The sequence below is a fragment of the Pteronotus mesoamericanus genome, unplaced genomic scaffold (assembly GCF_021234165.1).
Source record: "Pteronotus mesoamericanus isolate MK-2021 breed Mesoamerican mustached bat unplaced genomic scaffold, CSHL_Meso_final contig_40, whole genome shotgun sequence".
Classification (NCBI taxonomy): domain Eukaryota; kingdom Metazoa; phylum Chordata; class Mammalia; order Chiroptera; family Mormoopidae; genus Pteronotus; species Pteronotus mesoamericanus.
This window is the reverse complement of record NW_026555150.1, coordinates 10,610,044-10,628,556: the sequence shown is the minus strand read 5'-3', so window position 1 is coordinate 10,628,556 and position 18,513 is coordinate 10,610,044. Positions and strand designations below refer to the sequence as shown.

Below are 18,513 nucleotides of genomic sequence, written 5' to 3'. Positions count from 1 at the left end.
TGGCCATTTAAATATCCCACTGGCACTGCCACCTGTGGGTTCCCAGCCAGCCTTCTCAAGTCTCCACTGCACTCCTTACCAGTCAGGTTTTGCTAAAGCTAATTCTTATGTCTTTCCGAAGTCATATGGCTTCTCTCTCCCTATTGTTCAGTCGTTTGTTCTGGATGATTTCTCTGAAATTTAGTTGTAATTCGAGGTTGGTCCTGGGAGGAGGTCAGTGTGACTTCCATTCACTTTTCTGCCATCTTACCCCTCTCCATCTTTTTGCTACTTAATTTTTCACTTTAAAATGGTTAGTTTTATGTTGTGTGAAGCTCGCCTCAATAAAGAGAGAAAAAGACAGAGAAGAAAAAGCGAGTCCAAAAGAGAGACACACAGAGAAAGACAGACAGACAGAAACAATGATATACAAATTGACAGAATGAGAGTCAGGAATGCAGCATGAGAGATATCTTGGCAGGTAGTCAACCCAATAAAGGAAAGGTAAACAGACGCGCATACACACACACACACACACACACACACACACACACACACAGCCAGCCAGCCAGCCAGCCAGGTAGGCAGGCAGAAAGAGGAAAACAGGTGGAGTGACATTAAAAAAAAAAACAGAGAGGGATAAATAGAGGGAGTAAAATACAGTGCGATAGAGAGACAAAACATGTATAATACAGAGAGGACTATGTGGTGAGTTACACAGACTGGAACACAGGCAGAAAAAAACAGAAAGATACAACAGAAAGAGAGAAAGAAGAAAACTAACAGAGACATATAGATTTACCAAGAGAAAGAGTAAATAAACCAAGAGATAGACCATGAGATGGAGAGAAAAACAGACTATTAGAAAGAGGGAGAGAGAGAGCAACAAACAAAGAAGAGACCAACAAAGACAGGCAGTCAGACAGGCAGAGGGAGACTGACATAGACAATGTGTTGTAGACCAAAAGATAACAGAGGACCTGGGAGCAAAACAGCATAACAGAGAGACCTACAGAAAGAGAAATAGCAACTAAATAGAAGCAGAGGAACAAATGTAGATGGAGGAAGAGTGAGAGAAAATGTGTAGAGAAATACAGTTAGACAAAGAGAAAGACAGAAGTTCAGACTGATATTAATGCATGCAGACAATCAAAGAAACAAGCAGACAGAGAAAGGTTGATGGAGAGACATACTGACAGATTGTACGGATAGGCCAGAGCACAGACATACAGACAGAGAGGCAGACATACAGGTGTAGAGAGACTGACATAGAGAAAAAGAGAGGCATATAAATAGATAGAATGACAGAAGTAATTAACAGACAGAGAAAGAGACAACGAAGCAAATGAACAGAAAGAAAGAGGTGCAAAGTGGCAGAGAGACTGACCCTAAAGACTGGAAAGCAGATATACAGCACCAAAATGTCAGACCAAAAGACAGACAGACAAGCTAAGAAGCATACATGGGCAGTTAAACAGAGACAGATATTCAAACACAGAGAGAAGAAGAAATAGAAAGATATGGTCAAAGATTACTGGTTAGAGAAAGACAATGAGAGACAGACCAGAAGCCAGGCAGTCAAAGACCACATCGCAAACAGACAAAGTGAGTTTCAGACAGGCAGAGCAATAGAGGGATGGAGAGATAAAAGAGGGGGGAAGAGAGAGGGAGAGAGAGGAAGGGAAAACACACAATGAAAACCACTAGTTAAAGCAACAGGGAGACATAGACTAACAGACAGAACCTGAAAGAGAGAAAGCAAGAAATTTAGCAGAGTGTTATAAGATACAGGGACAGACATGAAAAGAGAGACTGACAGTAACCAGAGGGGAGGGGTGAGGGGGATAACACAGGAAAGAATGGGAAGGGTCATCAAGGAACATGTATAAAGGACCCACGGAGAAAGCCAAAGGGGAGAAGGATTGAGGTTGGGAGGTAGGGGTAGGTGGGGTGGGGGAAAGTGGTGGAAAGAAAATGGAGACAACTGTACTTGAACAATAAAAAAAAATTTTAAAAACTGATTTCATTAAATAATAAAAGAAAAGAAAGTAGAAGAGAGGTGGACAGACTGGGAGACAACAGAGAATTAGCGAAACAGAACAAATAAAAAGCAGTCAGACAAAAAAGACACATGCTGACATAGAAACAGGCAAAAATGCAAGCAGAGAACCAAATTGAAAAATGGAGAGGCACCCTCTGATGCTTCACCCCTGCTCTTCCCACCATCACCACCACAAATGATTTTCATTGTTTAGCCTTAAATGAGAGACAACAGGAAAGAATTTTAGTACAGTGCCTGGAACATGGCAGAGATCTGGGGGAAGGTTCAAATCATGCTGGGAAGGGGATGAAGTCTGAAATCTGAACTTTGCCTTCTGAAAATATCCCAGGGCCCATGTGCTGTTAGGTAGGAAAGCAGCTGTCGAATGTCAATATTGTGAGCTTTTGTCACTTGTCAATACCATGAGGTTTGAGTTGTTATTTTGTTTTTAAGTGAACACATGAAATTCCATTATTTGAAGATTTCCCATCATGCTTCCTTCCTCCCTGGAGGAAAATGCTTTGTTTCTTTGATAAAGCAAACTTATCACTTTTACAGTTTTCTATTCAGTGTCTTGTTTTCATAGTTTACAATTCATATAGCTCTTGGGCAAGTTTCTCTAAGATGTTCCTAGTATTTAATATTCAGCTGCAGCTTCAAGGAGTTTAACATTATTTTCAATTTTTAAATGAAAAATCTAGGGGAAACTTTTCTTCCTGGAGGCATTTAACCTTAAGTGTCTTCAAGGGACTTCTGGCTTTTCCTTAATTATGACTGGAATGTGATATTTTCTGCCCCCAACTATATAAACAATGTGCAAATAAATAAGATGGACTCCATAGGTGGCCTTTTTGTTGCTTCAGACTCTCAGGTAATTTTAGTCAGCCCAGGAGAAAGTTATGGAAAGTGAAATAGATACTGAAGACCAGCTAAGCCTCCCTCCTAGAATCACTGGGCATTTGGCCTGAGGGAACTGGAGAGTGAAAGGGAGTCTGCATGGCTTGTGCTTTGCTAAGGTGGAGTGCAGAAAGCAGAATTAGCCTGGTCTCCTAGAAAGTTCCCCAGCCTGTTTTGTGGATGCTACTTACCCTATAGAGAGATGAACTGGAAAGTCAGTCCTCAAAGGCATCAAGCACCTACTTTTCAAAGGAGAAAAGGGTACACAGTGTATGATTTAAAATCCAAGTTGGAATCCTGCCTACTGGAATTGTATCCACACTTACCTAGAAAAAATAGTTAGCTTTCTTTGCACTCTTTCTGAAATTACTGGATTTTTAGAATTAGGAGAGTTCTAAGATCAGTCAGTTGGTAAGCCCCACTTATAAGTGAGAAAACTAAGGAAGGGTGGCAATATAGTAAATAGGGTAGCCTCATAAGTAGTGATTTTAGTGTGTAAGACAGGCTGTGATACAAAGAGGTTAAGAGGTTAGGCATCAGACTAACCTGAGGTCTAGTTAACCTACATTGTATTCAGCATATATTTGACCTCTATGTGCTTCCTGTAAAATGAGGAAGGTAATAGGACTCACGGGGTGGTTATGAAGAAATAAATGAGGTAATGTAAGTAAAGAGTAATGTGCTTCCCACAATTTCTGGCACATAATAGGTGCTTCATATTTTAGCTCTTATTAGCTTAAAAAGAAGTGACTTGATAGAATTATGGCCTGTTGATCCCTGGTTAAGTTCTCTTTGAAAACTAGGTTGTAGGGAGTACACACTGAATGTGTAGCAATGTACTTAGTATGCACTCCACCTTTGCAGCACTAACCTTCTGTGCCCTTTGTTATTGTTATTCTGAATTTTCACAGCTTGGAGGAGGGAATAACAGCCTAATGAGCATTTTTCTCTAACTACATCACTCCACATTTGCTTCTAATTTTTGGTTATTGTCTGCAGGCCTTCTTAAGTGGTGGCTACAGCCTGAACTGGAATCTGAATTGCCCACAGGCCTTCAGACGTTGAATTAATACATCTGTCCAAAGAAACTGAGGACTCCAGACTTAATGAGAGTCACTTACCCGAACTGGGAACTTGGTAGATCTGAGTAACACTCCAGTTCTGATACACATTGCTGCAAATCTCTATTATTGGAAGACACATAGGATGGAGAACTGCTGGTTGAGCCTAATTGCATTGTGCAAAGAGCTTGCTCAGCAGAGAAACTCTTTGAAAAGCCCTGCTTCAGGGGCAGTAGGCCCACAGCTCAGAGCTGCTTTGTGTCTTAAAACAGGCCATCTGTACACAATATCGAAAGTCACCTGAGGGGTGAAACTCCAAAGTAAATTCAGGGATATAACGATCGATATTCTGCTGAAACCAGGGGGTTCATGGGTTTCTTTTATCTGCAAGAACTATTACAAAGTTGAACAGGGGAATTAAATTCTGAAAATAAGTTGAAACTCTTAGTATTGAAAGGGTCTTAAGCTGTGAATTGATTCCATTTACTTTTATAGTTAAGCATTTTTCATTTGAAAGACCATTGCTTGTATAGAGACGTTTAGGGGAACTCAAACTTTATGCTAAGTGCTAATTGCTATCTTAGGTGTATTGGGAAAAATAGAAACACAGTAGACTTGTTTTCTATCTGCTAGGAGAGTGTAATCTAAGACTACATATAACTGATACAAGCTTCATTTAGAGTAATTGTTGAAGTTGTGACTCAGAGATACTCTTCATAACTTGACCCCCCTGCCTCACTGGCCAGGGAAAGTGCCTGCAATCACTCTTCCACACAAACTTAAAGACTGCAGTTTAATGGTGCTACTGCCACCATCAAACAACTTTGATCAACTCTATGGTGCAAGTCTCTCTCTTCAAATTCCAGTTAATAGTTAAGAGTGGGAGATAAGCATAGATAGAAATCCTTTTACTTTTTCTCTGTCATCAGCCTATGTTGTACTATAATAGCCTCTTAACTGGCTTCGGCCTGTAGATGTTTACTCATCTCTGGCTTGCACACAGCTGTTCTGTTATGATGAAGAGAGAAGATCCTTACTGGGGCCTTGGTTCTGGCTGTGCTAGTGCCGGCCCCACATGGACACAACCACCTGGCTTGGTTCGGAACAGGGAATGAGGGACCACATGTAACCTTCTCTGTTTTCCCTTGAATTGACCCAAGTCTCACTTTCACATTCCTCATCAGCTATTTGTAAATGGGATTGTCCCACACTTACAGACTAGCTCAATTGTTTTTTCTTTCCCTTTTGGTAGGCAGTTTTGGCATGGGAAATCCTTGATGAAGGGAAATGGGGACATCAGGTTTATATCAAGTTGGAGAAGATAGCAAGGATATTTAAAAGCAGGGCTAATTAAAGCAGGAAGAAATCTGGCCTCTGGTAGACACCAAGAACTGGTTTGCCACTGTTAGATTAATATTTTCTGTACCTAAAACAAGGAGGACATTTTAACTAAAACATAAGAGAAGGCAATAAGCATGGTAGCAATATAAAGATGAGGCTGTAAGTTTATGAGGACTCTTGTGTTGGCAGTTACACATTAGTCCACTAGGGAAATGGAGCTATGTGAGGCTAAGGGTGTGGTTCAAGAATATTATTCTGTAGTTGTTCTGGGAGTGTCTGTCTGGGTGGAGAAAATGGTGAGTGTAAACAGTGTCTGCTGGCAAGCCCATTGACTCTCATTAACAGGAAGTTTAAGAGGAATGTGTAAGCTGGAAAATGCTCTGGCCTTTTACCAATTGCTTGCATTGTTGAGGTAGCAATTACTCTTCAATTACTCTTCACACCACTTATGCCTTCTCTGAAGTGAGAACTTGTGGTCTGTTTGATTCAGGGGTTATAGTTCATCACAGGCTGTGAAGAACAAATGACAAGTTCTGAAAAGGGGCTTAAAGTTGGAGCTAGCCAACCAAATATTTCCTGGCAGTCTTTAACACTTCATTACCATCTTTTGTTTCTATGCTTTAAATCCTTACTTAAGAACAAGTTGAACCTCAGGACTTTTTCGAAACTTTATTCGGTTATGCTAATAGAGGGGGGAGGTTGAGCATGAAGCCCCATCTAAAGGATAACCGGCCTTGTAGCAGTAAATCTCAGACTGATCAGGAAACTCATTGCATTGTTTTCAGAATATTCATTAATGGCACCCTTTGACTGAGAGCTCCCTCAGTTTGCTCCCCCCAGTTTAGGATCTAGATTGCAGGAAATAAAGGAGTATCTTTTACTATGCCTTTTCCTTCCAATAGTTCTTCAAGCACATTCTTCTGATCTTAAAATCAAGCCTATAGACCAGGACAGAAATCTCCAAATTTCTCCCCATCTGTGCTAAAGAAACCAAGCTTTCTGTTACAACGTACATTTTTTTCAAGGCAGGGATTATGTGAATATTGATGTTGGATGTTTTACTTGTTTATCGGTGATAGCCATTACCATCAGTGCTATACTTTACATTTTCAAACTGCTTTGTAGTAACAGAGGAAGGAAAAGGGAAAGAGGGCATTGCTTTAGCATAGTAGACTATATGAAGTCAGAAATAACTGTGTTCAAATCCTGGCACCGATATGTCCTAACCGTATGATATTGGATTACTTGCTTCTCTTCGAGACTCTGTTTCCTCAACTTTAAAATAGAAACAATATATTCATACCGAGCTTGTCAGGTTGTTGAAAGATTGAAATAGGGCAATAGACTAAAATCCTCTAGCACAGAGATGGACACAAAGTCCAAGTTAGGACTCTATAAATTATTGTATCTATGATTTACAAAGACAGAGCAAGAGAATCATCCTGTGATTCAGCCATTGAGATTAAATCCTTTTAAAATTTACATTTTCTATTTTTTCTCACTGCCTGTTTTTGAAAATGTGATGTATATTTCAATTCCTGACCATCATAAATGCAGCATATTTATTTTCTCACTTTATTGCATGGGCTTAATTAATAGATTGAGTATTGTTAGCAATCCAAGTTAGTCAAAACCTTCACATATCTATATGGTATTCCTGTCTTTCTCCTTAAAGCCTGGTGTGTGTGTAATTAAAAACATAAATGTACATTGTGTGTGTGTGTGCGCGTGCGCGCGCGCATGTGCATATAGACACATAAGCAGAAATCTATGAATAGTTTAAAATGCTATATTTGGACCATCAGATTACAATGTTTAATGTTACGAAGTTGAAAACAGGGCAACTAGAAGATTTACTGAGTTTTAGATTGGATGAGAGCTCACACAATCACTTAATTCAACTGCCACCCCTACTCTGCCACCTCAATACAAAATTATATACAACATATTCCTGACAGGCATTCATCAAGCATGTGTTTAAATACTCCAAATGACACTGAGATCGCTGCTTTACAGTGTAGCCACTTCCCTCTCCGTGTACCTCATGGTTTCTTGGGGATCCCATGAGATGATATTTTAGCAGTGGACCATAGTACTGGGTACCTAAATTTTATCTATTATTATCACTACATTGTTGGACCACTCTCGTTGTTTTGAATTTCTTCCTTATATTTAACCTAAAGCTTCCTCCTGGGTTTTAGCTTTGTGCTATTAAAAAATCAGATCAAGTGTAATCTTTTTTTCTAATTGTCCTTCCAATATGTGAATGCAGCTCCCATGGTCCCAAGTTTTCTCTTCACTAAGCTAAATATTCTAGTTACTTCATAAGATATGGTTTCCAAAGACTTCACCCCAGTCACTTCCCTCTGTTGATATTCAATATTGCTCTTTTTTCCAGCCCATCACAACAAAACACAGTAGCCAAAACAGAAGATAATGTGTAACAACTCAGGATCTAGAGTCCACTTAGTGCCTCTGTTAATACAGCCTGAGTTATATCTGACTTTTTATGAAGCCATTCATATTCTTGTCTCATATTAAAGTTGCAAAATAAACCCCCTAGATCTCTGTAACATGACTTAGAGTGAAGTCATATTTTCTCCATTCTGTTCTTTTATGGCTATGCACCTTTTTTCTTGTAATATATTCCATTTTCATAGTTTTGGGCTCATCATTCCAGCCATATTTCCTCATACAAATAAATATAGATATAATAGCAAAACCAGGATTAGTGGCATTCACTGTCTTCTAGCTCAGAATATTCCCAGCAATTTATTCAAGTGCTGTTTTTCACCATCAATTTAGCGTCACTCTGATCCTTCACGAATGATAATGAATCTGCGCTTTCCTTGTTTCCCAGAGCTTTCAGCCTCTACTCTGTTCTATCCAATCTTCAGGTGAAATCATTCTACTCTAGTTTGTTAAGACAATGCAGAGTAGTGACTGGCAGTGTACTATATGAGAAACAGCGTGAGTTTTACTAGCTTCTTTCTTTGCCTTAAGCAAGTTCTGTCCTTTGTTTCTGTCCATCTAGATTAACATACCTTTGAAATGCCCACTTTTAGAGCCCTCCTTCTAAAGTGTGCAAGATAGCACACATATTTAACTATCCTTTAATCCAAGTTGATTCCTCCCACCTACATGTAATCTCTCTTATCTTCCCTCCTTTGTCTCAAATGCAAAGAAATTACAAACTCTTATTCTCCAAAGTTTTCATCTCAGTCTTGCTTCCAGTTGTATTCTGTGTTTGACTCAAATAAATTTTTATAAAAATTAAAAAAAAAAGAGCATGAGTTTTACTAGCAAACAGATTTGTGATTAAATCCTGGCAATGCCACTTAGCTGTGTAGCTTTGGATAAGCTACTTAAAGCCTCTGTAAGCCTTAGTTCACTGCTGGGATTATACCCTAAGAATCCCGAAACACCAATTCAGAAGAACCTCTGCACTCCAATGTTCATAGCAGCACAATTTACAATAGCAAAGTGCTGAAAGCAACCTAAGTGCCCATCAGTAAATGAGTGGATAAAAAACTGTGCACAATGGAATACTATGCAGCAGAAAGAAAGAAGGAGCTCCTACCCTTTGACAGCATGGATGGAACTGGAGAGCATCATGCTATGTGAGACAAGCCAGATGGTGAGATAAATACTATATGAGCTCACCTATAAGTGGAACCTAATGAACAAAACAAACAAATGAGTAAAATACAACCAGAGGCATGGAAATAACGAACAGACTGACAGTAACCAGAAGGGAGGGGATAGGTGTATAACAGGGAAAAGAAGGGAAAGGGTCATCAAGGAACAGGTATAAAGGACCTATGGACAAAGCCAAAGGGGGGTAGGATTGACGGTGGGCAGTAGGGGTGGGTGGAGCGGGGGAGAGTGGTGGCAGGAAAATTAAGACAACTGAACCTGAACAGCAATAAAAAAAATATTTCAGTGAGATAGCTTATGTACAGTAGTGCCTAGGCAATACTCAATAAATAATAGTGACAGTTATTTTTGAAACTCAGTTCTATCATCAAATAAGTTAAGTATACTCTCTAGCTTTGTCTTATCTACAGTTGTAACAAGCAAACTTGATACCTTCATCCAAAAAGCAGATTAAAATATTGAAGAGGACATAGGCAAGTACAGGGCCCCATATTAACTGTTAGAGACCTACCCTCAAATTGTTGTCAACACATTCATCACCATTCTTCTTCAACCAGCTAGAAATCCAGCTAAGCTATCATTTAATTCATATTACTCTTTTTATAAGGCAATTGTAAAAATTTGCTGTAAAGCTGTCATTACAGTATCCTTTTCAAAGAAAAAAATGAACAAAATTACATGTCTTTACTTAATTAGACATGTTCTTAACACTGGCTTCTCTAGTCACCACTTAACTTTCCTAAGTGCTTATACATCATCTGTTTAATAAGCTGTTCTTTAACAGTGACAGTCAACAAGCTCTGTGAGCTGTAATTTTTAGAATCTATGTTACCCCACCCATTGAGTAAGAAATAGGAGAAAAACATAAAGATGGTACATGTGGTCATAAAAGGTGGCTTCACAAGCTTTATTTACTTCAAAAGTAACACTGTATTCCACGCTCGACCAAGGAAAATTATATATGAGGACTATTTGAAAACATTTAACTTGGCATAGGTATTTAAGGAGTGGTTAGAGCTACCTGGAGTTAACATGATAATTTTCTTTATCAGAACAGAGCTAGTTTGATTCTCTTCAGTTCCTCATATTTAAATATTATATTGTTCTCTGTTTCTCCCTCTATATCCCCCTTTAATTAGTATATCCATCTGTTTTTCTCGTACTAAGGAGAGGCTCATTGGCTGGTAATTACAGCAACATCCCTGGGCTCCTATTTTGAAAATGGGCTCCACATTCATGACATTCTAGGCTCAGGTAACAGTTGCTCTTTGCTGGGATTTTGTTGCTTATCGTTGTTGGCACCTGTTACTTCCTCTTGCCGTAGTTAATCCAAGAATTTACTTTCCTAGAGGTTCTACGGCTACTCCTCTGTCAATCTGACCCTTTGCTTAGATAGATGTCCCTGACCTCTTATTAGAAAATGATTATACCCAGGGCCTCCAAAACAAAATGCTGATCCCAAATTCCCAATCAGAAAGTATATGAAGAAAGGCTAATGTGCCCAGCATACTATATCTTTAAGAAATGCTCCTTAGAGCCCTGGCTGGTGTGTCTCAGTGGATTGAGTGTGCTGGCCTGTGAACCAAAGGGTCACTGGTTTGGTTCCCAGTCAGGGCACGTGCCTGGGTTGCAGGCCAGGTCCCCGGAGTGGGGCATGCTAGAGGCAACCACACATCAATGTTTCTCTCCTTCTCTTTCTCCCTCCCTTCCCCTCTCTAAAAATAAATAAATAAAATCTTCTAAAAATTAAAACAAAAAGAAATGCTCCTTAGAGAGAAAATTAGAGGAGCCATGATTCTCAAATTCATGAGTAGATGAAAGTAAGGATAAAAAGTTTACAAGGTTGGGAGACCTTGGCCAGCAATTGGCTAAGTGCCCTTCATCTGATTCCTCTGGCTCCTTCCCCTTACTCTCAAGGCATATGCATTCTCCACAGGACAATCTCCTCCAACCAATCATGAAGGTCCTGCAGGATATGATCTTAACTTCCTACTCAGCGTCTCTCACTGTGTCCTCACTACTGTGGTCATTATGTTTTTTAATCAAAATTTGAGTAAAAAAAATAAAACAAGTGGTTGAACCAAGAACATTTTTTACTTTTTAATTTATTAATATGAAAAACTTAATGAAGGCATACAGATGACGTCTCAGTCAATGGATTACCTTTATTATAGTTTCCATTCAATGAATACTTACCATGTACCAGCACTTTGCTGAGTACTTGATGGGCATTACGTTATAGCCCCATTTTACAGAGTAAACTAAGCTCCAAAAAGGTAATTAATTAACCCAAGGTAATACAGCAAGTGTTAATCCTGGTACTCAACTTCAGGTCTGTCTACCTCCAGAGCTAAACTCTTAAAAGTCATTATATCTACCTTCAATGCCATCTTATTCATGAGTGAATAGAGTGCTCTGAAAGGCAGACATCCTTCTCCCTGAATACTTAAGATGAACTGTGGTTTTACCAGACACTCCCCCTACTGCTCTCCACTCAGATCAATGTCTTCACAGATGTCCAATCTCATATATGTCTTCCCTTAGGTTTAGTTCACGCTATTCTCTTTAACCTGGAATAATCCTCTTCCTCCTTTCTGCCAGTAAAATTCTACCCATCCTTTAAATGCTTAAATCAATTCCATTTCTTCCATGAAGATATTCCTCACTAACTTCTCACTTCCCCATGTCCCTATAGCACTTACTGTGTGACTGTAATATTTAGCTATTTATTATACACTATTTAGTGTTTATTAATCTAATTGAGGTCAGGAATCATGTTTTATACTTTTGTATATTTCCATATCACCTTATACAGAGTCAGTTATATAGATGTTCAATAAATATTTGCCTTGACTTTAGTAGAAATATAATGATCAATTGAACTTATTGTGTAATATGTATTTTTCAGAGAGTTCTCTTAGCCACAGATCTGATTATGAGAAATTAAACCTATGTCAGAAGTCTTTAAATGAGTGTGAAATTATTTTGCAATATCTAGATGCAGTGCTAAAATCTCTGATCTTTAACTGGCATTCCTGATGATACCTAACAATTAGCATAATGAGAGAGTTGACAAAGTGTATTGATTAATTAGCTGAACAGGTCAACATGTGGGTTCTGTTCTTGGTTATGCCACTTACTAAGAGATCTAGGACAAGTCTTTAACCTCTCTGAGCCCTAGTTCCCTTACTTGGTAAGTGGGGATAATAATACCTATATTACTTCAATGGATTGTTAAGAAAATTTAAGTAAAAAAATAAATTTATTAGCATGTGTTATGAAATATAAACCATATGCAAAACTGCGATACTATAATTACAATTATATTTTCTAAGCATTTTTAATTATCTAGGAAAGAGAGCTACTGTTATCAATTATTTAGAATTAATTCCATCACTTCCCTGTGGAAAGAACTCCAGCTTAGTCCTCAAAGCAAGGTAGACTTGGCACAGGGTTTCTGTGAATTGTCCAGGGTTCCTTCAGTGATAGAATAATGTGTTCTGATCTAAAAATTGACCAGTGTGGTTACAAAGAGGAAACCACTTTGTTTTCACTAGGTAATAGGGCAGCTCTCTCGGGTTGCACAGTTGGGGACTTTTGTAATAGTACTTGCTTACTGTGCTGCCCAAGGAGTGAGTTAATGAACCACTAGAGAGCTGCTCTGAATTAAAAAGGTCATGCCTGACATGATCCATTTTAGCACAAACATCCTGTTAAAGGGGAGATTTTTGTCTAAGAACATCTGTGATTTACTGAAAACATAAATTGTGTGGATAGCAGAATGGCTCTTAGAAATAAACATTAGGTGAGAAACTCCACTGGGAATTACAGAATCGTAAAATGTGAGAGGAGAAAGATCATTTTGAGTTTATGGAGTCCATACTCCTCATGTCACGGGTGAAGAAACTAACATCCAGTGAACTAACATCAGGATAACACAATAAACTTAGTGTCAGAGCTAACACTAGAAGTCAGGTTTCTTCGCCTCCATACTTCTTGTCCACTGTACTATTTTCTACATCAGTTCACTTAAATGTTTGAAACTTTAAGTAGTGATAGCAATTTTAGTGTCATTCTCTAAACTGGAAAAGCTGCCTCTAATCTACTAGACTGCAACAGTTGGAATGTCCCGTCCCCATTTGTTCAGAATCAGATACTTACAGATTTTAAAGCCATTTGCACACCTTAAAATTTCTGCCACCTCCATAGAGTCAAACAGTGATTTCATACCTACATACTACATAGCATTTCTAAGCTGTTTAAATCTCAAGGAAAATGAACAGGCACCAGCTTAGTGACCATCTGCGTGGCATGGTGGGATATAACATGGGAGTAGAAACTCAGTGAATGTAGATTTCAAGATAACTGAAAGGGGCCTTGAACAAGTCGCCTACCCTGCCTCTGTCAAATAAAAACCACGATACTAGTAATATGCCTGTTCCTTCTCTAGCCCTCCCTTTCACCCTTAGATCGATCACATTTATCTCAACCATCACCTTCACTTCATTGCGCACTCTCTTTTGAACCTTCAAAATACTTTCTATTGGATTTTTTGACTCTCTTAAAGAACTTTTCCTACTTCCCTTTCTTTTTATCCACCTTAGTTAACTCCCCACTTTTCTGAATGACCTGTTGTGGGGGACTGCTCCACAAGTGCCCTGGGCTGCCTTCAATTTCTGAGAGTCTATTAGTAAAATTTTGATGCTTTATGTCAGATTTTCCCAGGTTAAGAATTCAGGATATATAGCTGTGCTATAACCTGGGATACTGAGTATCTGGCTCTGGTTCCCTGGATCATATACCTAACACATTCTCTTCTTAGATGACTCCCTTTGAGTGACCAGACCATTAAATGTGATTGACTAATATTTTAGAAAGCAGGATTGTGTGATATGGAAGCAATATAATTTGAAAGCCTTTCAGGTGTGTTCATGGGAGCAATAATTTAATCTTCCTTACTTTGAAGATTAAAGAGGTAGAAAATACTTTTTATAGATTGTCTATATTGAGTAAACTGCTTTAAGAAGCCACACCACTGATTGTAAGTTAAGGCCAAGGAAAATGTATGAACTAAATCTACACAGTTAACCTGGTTCCATTGCTCTTCTGGGAATGAGGGGTGCTGTCTGTGACTAGAAGTGCCTGACTACCTTCAGCTAAAACTTCGCTTTTTTCCTCATTTGTATTTTGCCTCAGCTATGTAAGTCTTTTAAACTCCTAAATTAAGCTGTTGAACATTTTTAAGATTCCTTAAAAGCTTTCCTGTGGACAGACAATAATAATCCATCTCCTCAGAAAACTGGTTTATGGAGTATGTTAATACTGGTAGGCTATAGGAAATACTGATTCTTTTGGGCTTTCTGGTTATAGCTAAAGTCACCCAGATGGTGGTTGTGAATTTTTCAACCCTTCTGAGTTGCTTAATGGGCTTTTGTAACCATGGCTTTACCTATGGAAAATCTAGGGTTCACTTGGTGGGCAGGGTGATCCTAAATAAAGCATGGCCCAACTATGGAGTAGGAAATTTCTCCAGCCAAGGAGTTAAAAAAAAATAAAAACTTCTAGTTATGTCTCCAAGCCATTTGGGCCTCAACTTTGGAGAGCAGCAACTAGTAACATAGTGTGCACTGACCTAGGAGAACAGAGAAAAAAAGATTAATTCCCAATGCATATGGGTCTTCAATCGCCTCTACTTAGCACTTTACAACAAAGTTCATTAAACTACAATTTGCAGGTGAAAGCTGGCCCACAGCCTGCTTCTATAAATAAAGTTTTATTGGAACATAGCCATACCAGTTGTTTACATATTATTTCTGACTGCTTTAGTATTACAGGGGCAAAGTAGAGTAGTTAATAATGGGTCTTCTATGGGCCACAAAACCTAAAAATTTACAATTTGGCCCTTTATAGAAAAGTTTGCCAACTGCTACTCAGACGAAAAACTGGGGTTTGAATCAGAAAGATGCAAAGTAAAAGGAAGAGATACCACCTCACACCAGTCAGAATGGCCATCATAAACAAATCAACAAACAACAAGTGCTGGCGAGTTTGTGGAGAAAACGGAACCCTGGTACACTGTTGGTGGGAATGCAGACTTGTGAAGCCACTGTGGAAAACAGTTTGGAATTTACTCAAAAAGCTAAAAATGGAACTGCCTTTTGACCCAGCAATTCCACTGCTGGGATTATACCCTAAGAATCCTAAAATACCAATTCAAAAGAACCTATGCACTCCAATGTTCATAGCAGCACAATTTACAATAGCCAAGAGGTGGAAACAACCTACGTGCCCAACAGTAAATGAGTGGATCAAAAAACTATGGTACATTTACACAATGGAATACTAAGCAGCAGAGAGAAAGAAAAAGCTACTACCCTTTGCAACAGCATGGATAGAACTGTAAAGCATTATGCTAAGTGAAAAAAGCCAGGCAGTGAAAAACAAATGCCATATGATCCCACTTATAAGTGGAACCTAATCAGCAAAGCAAACAAGCAAGCAAAATATAACCAGCAACACTGAAAGAAAGAACAAACTGACAGTAACCAGAGTGGAGGGGGAGGGCAATAACAGGGGAAAGAAGGGGAAAGGTTGTCAAGGAACATACATAAAGGATCCATGTACAAAGCCAAAAGGGGGAACATTGAGGGTGGGGGTGGGTGGGACAGGGGAAAGTGATGGAAAGAAGATGGAGACAACTGTATTTGAACAACAATTAAAAAATGAAACAGAAAACTGAAGCTCGAATAGAAATATAAAGGTCAGTTGGATTACAATTTCAAGAAAAAGTAATTTGTAAATTGTATAGCTACAATCCCATAGTATATTTGAACAAAATAATTTTGCTATATATGCTTTTTAAAAATTCAATCAGTAGACTTCTGGCCAAGATGGAGACATAGGTAGATTTTGCCTCCTCATACAACCAAAAGAAGGACAACAACAAATTTAAAAAAAATAACCAGAACTGCCAGAAAATTGAACTGTATGGAAGTCAAACAACCAAGGAGTTAAAGGAGAAACATTCACTTAGACTGCTGGGAGGAACAGAGGCAGAGTGCAAGGTTACAACTGGAGGGCCTGGCTGGCAAAGCAGCAGCTGGCAGATTGGGCTATCCCACATTTGTGTGCAGATAAACCAGGAGGAAAAAACTGGGGAGCGAGTAGACCACACAACCCAGGGTTCAAACATGGGAAAAGAAAACCTCAAAACCTCTGGCTATAAAAACCTGCGGGGGTTACAGCAGCAAGAGAAACTCCTAGTCTCTCAGGAAAGTTTGTTGGAGAGATCCACAGGGTCCTAGAAAATACACAAACCCACCCACCCAGGAATCAGCACTCTAAGTCCTCAATTCACTTGTGGGTAGCGGGGTAAGTGACTGAAAGTGGGGCAAGAGCTGAGTAAGTAGTACTGTTCCCTCTCAGACCCCTCCCCCACACATAGCACCACAACACAGTGATGTGGGTTACCCTGCACTGGCGAATAGCTAAGGCTCTGCCCCTTACAACATAATAGGCACACCCAGACAAAAAAACATATATATATATCCCAAATGAAAAAACAGATCAAAGCTCCAAAAATAGAACTAAGCAGTGAAGAGACAGCCAACCTATCAGATGCATAGTTCAAAACACTGGTAATCAGAACGCTCACAGAAGCGACTGAGTGTGGTCATGAAATGGAGGAAAGAGTGAAGGCTATGGAAAGTGAAATAAAGAAAAATATACAGGAAACCAACAGTGAAGGGGAGGACAGTGGGACTAAAATCAACGATTTGGAGCAGAAGGACTAAATAAACATTTGACCAGAACAGAATGAAGACACAAGAATTCAGAAAAATGAGAAGAGGCTTAGGAACCTCCTGGACAACTTAGAATGCTCCAACACCCAAATCATAGGAGTGCTAGGAGGAGAAGAGGGAGAGCAAGAAATTGAAAACTTATTTGAAAAAATAATGAAGGAGAACTTCCCCAATCTGGCCAAGGAAATAGACTTCCAGGAAGTCCAGGAAGCTCAGAGAGTCCGAAAGAAGTTGGACTCAAGGAAGCACACACCAAGGCACATCAGAATTACATTACCCAAGATTAAAGATAAGGAGAGAATCTTAAAAGCAGCAAGAGGAAAGGAGAGAATTACCTACAAAGGAGTTCCCATAAATCAGCTGATAAAAAATTTCTATGAGCAATGTCCGAGATTTTGCTGCCTCTGTTTTCTTCTAGGGTTTTTATGGTTTCGGGGCTAACATTTAAGTCTTTGATCCATTTTGAATTTATTTTTGTGTGTGGCATAAGAAGGTGGTCTAGTCTCATTTTTCTGCATGTATCTGTCCAAATTTTTCAACACCACTTACTGAATAAACTATCTTTAGCCCATTGTATGTATTTGCTTCCTCTTTAGAATATTAATTGACTATAAAGGTGTGGGTTTATTTCTGGCTTCCTATTCTGTTCCATTGATCTATGCATCTGTTTTTATGCCCATACCATGCTGTTTTGATTACTATGGCTTTGTTGTATAGTTTGTGATTAGGTAGCATGATTCCTCCAACTTTGTTCTTCTTCCTTAGTATCACTGTTGCTATGTGGGGACTTCGTGGTTCCATATAAAGAACATTATGCTAAGTGAAATAAGCCAGGTGTTGAAAGGCAGGTACCATATGATCTCACCTATAAGAGGCACCTAATCAACAAAATAAACAAATGAGAAAAATAGAACCAGAGACTTAGAAATAAAGAACAAACTGACAGTGACCAGAGGGGAGTGGGGAGAGGGATAACAAGGAAAAGAAGGGGAAGTGGCAAGCAAAGGGACACTAATAGAGAACTCATGGGCACGGACAATGGGGGAGGATTCACTATAGGAGTGTGGGAGATGTAATTGGGGTGAGCAGTGGGGAAAAAAGCAGGACAACTGTAACTGAACAACAATATATAAAAATGAAAAAGCAAAAAAATACATAAAAATGAAAACATTTTTGAAATATTTGTTGTATTCTGTGAAATGCATCACTGGAAACTTGATAGGAATTGCACTGAATGTGCAGGCTGTTTGTGTAGTGTAGACATCTTAACGATGTTCATCCTTCCTGTTAATAAATACTGTATGTGCTTCCCCTTATTTGTATCTTCTTCAATTTCTTTCTTCCATGTCTATAATTTTCCGTGTACAGGTCTTTTTACATGCTTTGTTAGGTTTATTCCTAAGTATTTTATTCTTGTTTTTAAAGCAATTGTGAATGGGTTTTATTAATTTCCCTTTCTGTTAGTTTGTTATTGGCATATAAAAATGCAACTGATATCTGGACATTAGTTTTGTATCCTGCTACTTTGCTGAATTCATTTATCAGTGCTAGTAGTTTCTTGGTGGAATCTATGAGGTTCTTTATGCACAGTATGATGTCATCTGCAAATAAAGACTATTTTACCGCTTTCCTATTTAGATGCCTTTTATTTCTTCTTCTTGTCTAATTGCTGTGGCTATGACTCCTAGTACTATGTCAAATAAGAGAGGTGAAAGTGGACATCCCTGTCTTGTTC

At 38.8% G+C, this 18,513-nt stretch overlaps 1 protein-coding gene across 7 annotated transcripts in view; it reads left to right on the top strand.

Moving 5' to 3' along the window:
- Window positions 1-18,513, top strand: part of ENOX2 (ecto-NOX disulfide-thiol exchanger 2) — a 384,343-nt gene that overhangs the window by 198,293 nt on the left and 167,537 nt on the right. The window lies entirely within an intron of this gene.